The 7,682-nt window shown below is 44.3% G+C and overlaps 1 protein-coding gene across 1 annotated transcript in view; it reads right to left on the bottom strand.

Annotated features, from left to right (window-relative positions):
- Positions 1-7,559, bottom strand: part of IRF2 (interferon regulatory factor 2) — a 117,155-nt gene extending 109,596 nt beyond the window's left edge. Inside the window, exon 1 of the mRNA XM_045286747.1 lies at positions 7,468-7,559. The gene's annotated coding sequence lies outside the window, so the exon portion shown is untranslated. The remainder of the gene's footprint in view (positions 1-7,467) is intronic.
- Positions 7,560-7,682: the final 123 nt, after the last annotated feature.

Raw genomic sequence — 7,682 nt, 5'->3', positions numbered from 1 at the left:
TGCAAAAATATTTCAATGAGGGGAATAACCACACTAACACTATTCAAATGATGTGTTTTGGTGTTTTTTTAGAGCTTTACAAAATTTCAGTTTTATTGACTTATAACTCTATTGTTTTTAGACAATCCAATAGTTTAAACATATTAAAATGAGTTGTGCAACATCACCACGATTCAGGACATTTTCTTCTTTCTTGCACTCATTATTATTAGCTCCCCGTTTCCCCACCACTCCCCCTGCCATAACACCCAAAAACCCATGAATCCAGTTATTTACTCTGCAGATTTAACTACCCTGGATTTCATATAAAGAAAAACATACAAAATATTTTATCATGTTATACAAGTACATACATTTAAAAATAGAAACGGGGTCCCATTTAACTATCCTCTTCTTTTTCCCCATCATTAATTTTTCAAAAATATTGATTGTATAAGCTAACTATTTTTACATGTGGGCGTAAATATATTCAATTCAATTAAATGTGTCCCTATTGTTGGATAGTTTGGCTGCTCCCAAGTTTTCACTGTAACGGAAAGCCAATTCAATAAGCATGCGTGTACATAAGCTTCTGTTCCCAGTACAGGTTACTTCATTGGGGAGATTCTGTTTGCCACGTTTACAACTTTCAATAGTTAACCCTAAACTGAATCTCAGAAGGTTATTTCGGAGTCTAATTCCAACTACAATATAAACTAGTTTCAAAACCAAAGAGCTCCGGTGGCATAATGGGTTACTATGCATTAGGCAGCTAACCGCAAAGTCAGCAGTTCGAAACCACCAGCCACTCTATGGGAGAAAGGGGAAGCTCTCTGCTCCTGTAGTGTTACAGTCTCAGAACCCCACAGGGGCAGTTGTATGCTGTTCTATTGGGTGACTTTCATATAGAATCAACTCGATGGCAGTGAGCTGGGTTCAGTTTGACTTTTAAAAATCTATGACCTGCAGTGCATTCAGAGTTCAATCTCATCTGTGCCATAGATGCGGTCACATAACACAGCAGTGGCCCACTCTCTTTTCCTGATTCTGTATTTACCTCCGATAGTGGGTGTTGTGTGCCACGGAGTCCATTTGGACTCACAGTCTGAATCATAGCCACCTCACAGAGGGCGACGGCCCCATCGGGTTTCCTGGGCTGTAACGTAACAGGAGCAGATCGCCAGGCCTTCTCTCCTGCAGAGGAGCTGGTGGTTTGAATCATGAGTTTCTGGCTAGCAGTCAAATGCTTACCCACCGAATCACCAGCATTCCTTATTTAACTCCTACCACCTTGCCGAAGGAGGCCTTCTGTAAAGTAATGGTTACATGTTGGGCTTCGGTCCACAAGGGTCGGCAGTTCAAAACCACCAGTCCACTCCAAGGGAGAAAGATGAGGCTTTCTACTCCCACAAAGAGTTACAGTCTTGGAAACTTACAGAGGCAGTTCTACCCTGTCCTGTACCGTCACTGAGTCGACAACAACTTGATGGCAGTGAGTTTGAGTTTTACTTTACAGAAAACAAAACTGAACCAAATCTACCTATATTCTGAAGGAGCCTGAGTGATGCTGTCAGGTAAGCACTGGACTGTTAACCACAGGTCAGTGGTTCAAACCCACCAGCTACTCCTCCGGAGAAAGATGAGGCTACAGGGTCCCTATGAATTGAGTTGACAGCTGTGAGGACCTGTATTCTATATCTTCCTCGAAGGACCTACGGTGGTCTCCAAAGGAACTTCTAGATTATGTCTGAGTCCTCAGTGCTGTTGTTATAACCTACCTGACTCAAATCAACCACTTGCACAATGGAACAAAATGCTGCCTGGTCCTTACCACCATCCCTTAGGGATTAAACCATTGCGAACGATAGGATGTTCATAGCTAATTGACAAGAGTAAATTAGCCGGCTTTTCTTTCTATTCTACCTTAACCTGGAATTTCTGCTGAAAACTGTTCAGAATCACAGCACATATACAAGCGTCTCCGGATATAAACTGGTGGTCAAGAACCACACCTGTGTCTACCACCTGGCAGGTGGGACATCTGCTACTCACCCATCAATGACTCTCGGACTCAGATGGTGGGCATCAAGTCCTTTACCCAGAAACAGCACCCTAGCACTAGTATCTGTAATGAGGCTTCACCCACGGCCACGCGATAATGACTCACCACTCCCCTTTGACTTGGATGATGTCGAGCAGTTTTCCCACCAGACTTATTTTCCACCAGATAAAAAGGCCTGACCTGAACGTTCCCAGCGGGATCCCTCCATTGGTTCAGCTGGTCAACTAACCACTGACTGTTACTGATGCCCGTTCCCCAAACCTGAGAGTCTTGCAGTGGTACCTGTGCAAAGACAGAGCGTTTCTCCGTCTGGTGACGATATGTCCTCTCTGCTAAGCAAGAAGTCTTCCGAATGGCTCCACCACCCTACACACCTAGAATGCCTTAGTGTGACCATACTCTCTTCTTGTCTTTTTTTTCTTCTTCTTTTCATTTTCTTCTTCAATCGATCCAAGATGGGGAAACAACGATCACATAAAAAGAGAAGGGGGGAGGGACCCTCTCTTTCAAAAGAATACGTTGAGTGTTACATGAAACGAAGCCATTTCAAGTGTGTAATGTTCTCTCTCATAATGTTGGCAACCTCTTAGAATCAGAAAGTCAATTCTCAAACCAAATGCATTGTCACCTCATCAATTCAGAAATTCTGACTCACAGCGACCCTATAGAAAAACAGTGAAACTACCCCTGTGGGTTTCCAAGACTGTAACTCCTGATGGAAGTAGAAAGCCTCATTTTTCTCCTACGGAGCAACTGGTGGTTTCAAACTGCTGAACTTGTAGTAAGCAGCCCAACATCTGAGCAGTATGCCACCAGTGCTCCTAGAAACTTATGGGGCCCAGACAGTGTATTCTATTCTGTTCTATTCTATTCCAAAGCACTTCCTCAGATGACTCCAAAACCTGACATTCATAAACTCAATAAAAAATTAAATTGCTAAGGCTCATCTTTCCTTTGATCATATGATGTATGCGAGTATCAAATACTGTTACACAGATAGCAACAGATTCCAAATACGCCTGCGAAGAAAGTACTGAGGAAACCTGATGAAGCAGTTAATTCTCAAAAATGTTTAATGCAAACTAGGCAGGCATTTATCACAACAAATCCTACACTAAGACGTCTTGGGTTAACTGGTCTTGTCCTGAAGACAAAAGTGCTTAGAATCTATCATCAGAGTGGACTGCACAAGCCTTCTGCCTGTCACGCAGATGGGGCTACACCGTATGCACATGGGACATGGCACTGACAGGGGTGTTTCTTGCTTATGTGAACTAAAGACAAAACCCATCAAAGGATATCTAAGCCCAAACAGAAATAAGGTATACATGCGCTTTACACAACTGATGTATGTATGGATTGTGATAAGAGTTGTATGAGCCCCTAATAAATTGATTAGAAAAAAAAAGAAGGTATACCTTAATTGTTCATTTTTAAAGGCCTTCCTGCTTCTCTAAAATGGAAAGTTCCAAGCACCATAGCCGTCACGCTCTCACCAGTGCTGTATGACCCGCAAGGTCAACAAGGGCAGAGCCCGGTTCAAAGCACTCACGCAAATGCAGAACACGGGCTCCGCTGAATGCCCCTCCTGCACAGGTGCGGCAACTGAGCGGGTGGAAAGAAAGGCTTTGGTCCTGGAGCCTAGGAGAGACACTGGAAATTCTTGACAGCGCAGTGGTTACAGCGCTGGGCCGCTAACCAAAAAGTCAGTGTTTTGAACCCACCAGCAAAAGACGTGCTTCCATAAAGATGACAGCTCTGACGACCTGGTGGAGCCGTTCCATTCTGTCCCGTGGGCCTCCAGGAGTCAGAACCACTCCCACGACAATGGGTTTGGTTTGTGGTGGGAGACACTTGAGGGAGCCTGGTTGAGGCAATGTTAGTGGTTTCATGCCACCAACGGCTCTAGGGGAGAAAAGACCCAGCTGTATCTGTTCCCATAAAGATTCCGGCTAGGACAGCCCTGCGGGGTGGGCATGCTCCTCAGTACTGAAGGGTCAGGAGGGGTCCAAACTGACTCCACAGCACACTACCACAGACAAATGCCGTGGGAACCCTGGTCCGCAATGACAGAGGCCGGGGTTCTCCATGAGGAGTGCCAGGCCGAAGAGAATCTGTACGCCCAACTCCATCTTACAGGTGGGACAGCCAAGGCCCAGACGAAGCACGAAGCACGTGATCGAAGAGTTAATCAAAGTCCTCAGGGTCAAGTCCGGGCCTCTGGATTCTGGGTTTCTGCATCTTCCATCCACCGAGATTTGTGTATAGCTGGCTGTCAATAAATATTTAGCTAATAAATGAATTAATGGCACAATGTCTATACTTGCCCACCAAGTAATGCCCAAGAATAGTCCCTATCTTGGGCCCCCTGGCAGAACCCAACAGTGCAGATGAAGGTGGGCAGGTCCCCTGCTAGTTTCGGGTACCTCCAAAAGCCTCATGGGAATGTAAGCTACCTGTACATGAGGCTAAAACACCAGGTTCCTCTCCTTCACCTGGAATTCCATCAACGAGATTAGATAATAACGAGATTTCATAAAATCTAGTCTAAGTTCTGACTGGAAATCCGATGTTTCTGAGTCCTAAGAAGGTGGGGCGTGGGGGGGGGCACATTCTTCCTAGTTTCATGGACTATGTTTCAAGATACTGAAATGAGCCATGTGAGGGGGGCTGTCATTCTCAAGTTCCCTTTCAAGGTAAAACGTTAAGAGCTTGCAGACCTGCTGTATGCTTGGCATCCGGAGGGCTCAGGCAGGCCCCTGAGACGAAGTCCCGCTCAGCAGCACCTGCCTTGGGCTTCCGCATGACTGTGGCTTTCCCTTGGCATCCCAGGTAAAACCCTGGCTTCGCATTTACCTCTGAACTCTTGTATCACTTCCTTTCTATGTACAGAAGTGTGTCATTCTTGTTGAAACACTGCCGTGGAATCCAATCACAGGGCCACCCCCTCAGCCATGCAGCACCTCCATCAGCAGGCCACTATGCAGACCTGCCTCCGGCAGACATTATGCACAGTCTTGTTCAAACACAGCTCAAAGGTGGGGCCGAAATGGCACAAAAGCGCCGACCTTTTACCCCTGCATGGAAAGGAACACGGAGCCAGAAAGGCAGAAGAAAAACTAACTGGTTTTTATGACGAATAAATAACTGACATTTCTCAACATGACATTTTAATATATTGTTTTATGCAAGTAGTCATATTCTTCACATGTTTACTACATCATTCTTCTTATTATTTTTCACATACATAATACTGGGCACCCTCTAAGTATTGCATAAATGCAAGTTAGTTAGTCGAGTCCCCTTAAAGATGTTATAGCACAATACTGAAATGAACTGAAGCATGCCTGTAATTACAGATAATGAATTGAAGAGATGGTGATAAAAATTCAGACTGCATGAGGCTTGAGACTTTTGGTTCTGGGGTTTGGTTTGGTTTGGTTGCTGATATTCATAGAGAAAAAAACCCCAAAACATTGCTATCTCCATCGTATTTGCTCTCCATGGGTACCACCTAGCTTTCCTTTTGACAGGACAAGTAGTGACATTATTAGAGTTCACTATTAAATGCTTTCTTGATACTTGGCATAAAATTCCTTCCCATTCTTTATATACTCTCAGAAGAAGTAAATTCCTCCTTGTTGGAAATTCTATAGGAGAAAGTCAGCGTTTAATCCAGAGTCATGATCAGCTAGCTTTTTACCGCAATAGTCATCTGACAGTTTTGGTCAAGTTACTGTTTTACACATTACTGTACTGTAGGCAACTTTCTAGCATACACAGTATGTTATTTATTTCTTAAAGTGCCCCAATGAGATACAGTTGAGTAGTAATGCTATCTTTATAGAGCACAAACAAGTCATTTTTAAAAATTTTTATTATTAATTGGAAGTTAATACATATATCATTCCATCGTTCCCTCACATCAAGAAGAACTGTACAATTAGCATCAACCAGAACTCAATCTCCCTAAAGGTTAAAGAGTCCATCCTTCTTGTCCTCAGTTGAACTCACAAGCCTAGCACTGGTTCTGGCAGCAGAACCAGTAACTGTTCTATGGATATTTACTGAATAAATCAATACATTCCCTTATCGGTTTTAAGCATCCCACTTTCTTCTTCTTTTTTGTATAAAGCAGATTGGGAAGCCATGATGAAGCTCAGTGGTCTGTTCACCATCCTTAGGAAACTGTGCGCAAATGCTCTTAAAAACACCACACACCAACACAGCACCAGAACTTGGACTTGGTAATACTAAAGACAAAACTTAAAAATGTCCTTGGCAACATGAGAAATCCAAAGCACATCAAATGTTGACCTTCCCAAGTCCCAATGTTCCATGACAAAGTTTAAGCATCTCTAACTAGCGCTAGTACCCTGAACCTTCAATAAACACTGCCAGGTACAAACATAGGACCACAGTTCACAAAGCTGCCAGAGCTTTATGGCACCAATTCTTGACCACACTTTGTTTCCAATTTGACTACAAAGCCTGCCTTTTGATTATGATGACATTTTTACAGATAAGGATGATGGAAATATGGAATGATCTCTAAATTCTGAAGGTCAGGAGAGGGGAAAAAGATAATTCATTGAGAATGGAAAATATAAGGGTTTCATTTTAAGAAGCAGTTAAACTACAACAAATCATAACAAGAACTCTTGGGTCTTGGAGGTCACAATCTTCTTACACAACAGGCCAAGTAATAAATTATAATCATTCACTAATTACAGTGAAACTCTGGACTTTGACACATCAATCAATACATCCTGCAAGATGAGAGATGCCGGTTGAAGGCCGAAATAGTCTATTTGGCAATGCTTCCTTTAAAAAGATGTTTTTCCATGAGTTTTAATGTTATCTATTTCCTCCCTTCTCTCCCCGATTTTAAAAATTAGATAAATATGGGAGACCGACAGGGTTCTGGGGGAAGCAATCAACTCTGATTCTGTGTGTGAGAAAAAGTTAAAGAGGCCTCAGCCTCCCACCTGGTAAGGAAGCATGCATCTGTCTAACATCAGGGCCATCCACCTTGCAGGCTCAGTCTGTCACCAGACTCCTATCTGCACCTGCCCTTAAGCACCAAAAAGTGCCCGCTGGTAGGGGCCAAACTAACAACCAACTGCACGCTTGACAACTTTGGCGATTCCTGAAAATCCACAACAGGAACTATAACTCTCCTCCACCCACCCTAGCCATTCATCAAAAGCAGGCTGAGTCACGGCAACAGGGGGGCCAGAGGCGGAAAGCAAATGCCATGGTCATTTTTCTTTATTTGGAAAGACTCTGCTTCTAATTTTTTTTTTCAATCTGACTCTCTAACCAAGGACGAGGAGCACACTGCAGGAAGGAGGCTGCGAAGGGAAAGAGCATGAAAATGCACCCACGTTTGCAAACACCAAGGCTTAGACACCGTGAAAACCTACGTAGTATGTGGCAACCTCAGTTGCTGGTTCCAAGAGCGCTGTTTACAACTGATCACCAAGGGTCCGGTCTATCCCGGCTGACCCGGGCTCTTCGTCCGGTGCCCTCTCACTGTCCCTGCACGCGGCTCCAGCTAGGGGCTCGGGGTGGCCCCCCGGGAAGTGGGGGCGGTGCGCGTCCGGGAGGGGGCCGTGTTCGCAGCGGAAAACGTCCGCTC

The sequence above is a fragment of the Echinops telfairi genome, unplaced genomic scaffold (assembly GCF_000313985.2).
Source record: "Echinops telfairi isolate 266 unplaced genomic scaffold, ASM31398v2 ScPeMD7_9;HRSCAF=40, whole genome shotgun sequence".
Lineage (NCBI taxonomy): Eukaryota > Metazoa > Chordata > Mammalia > Afrosoricida > Tenrecidae > Echinops > Echinops telfairi.
Note: the sequence above shows the minus strand (reverse complement) of the source record. Positions and strands in the feature narration are given on the sequence as shown.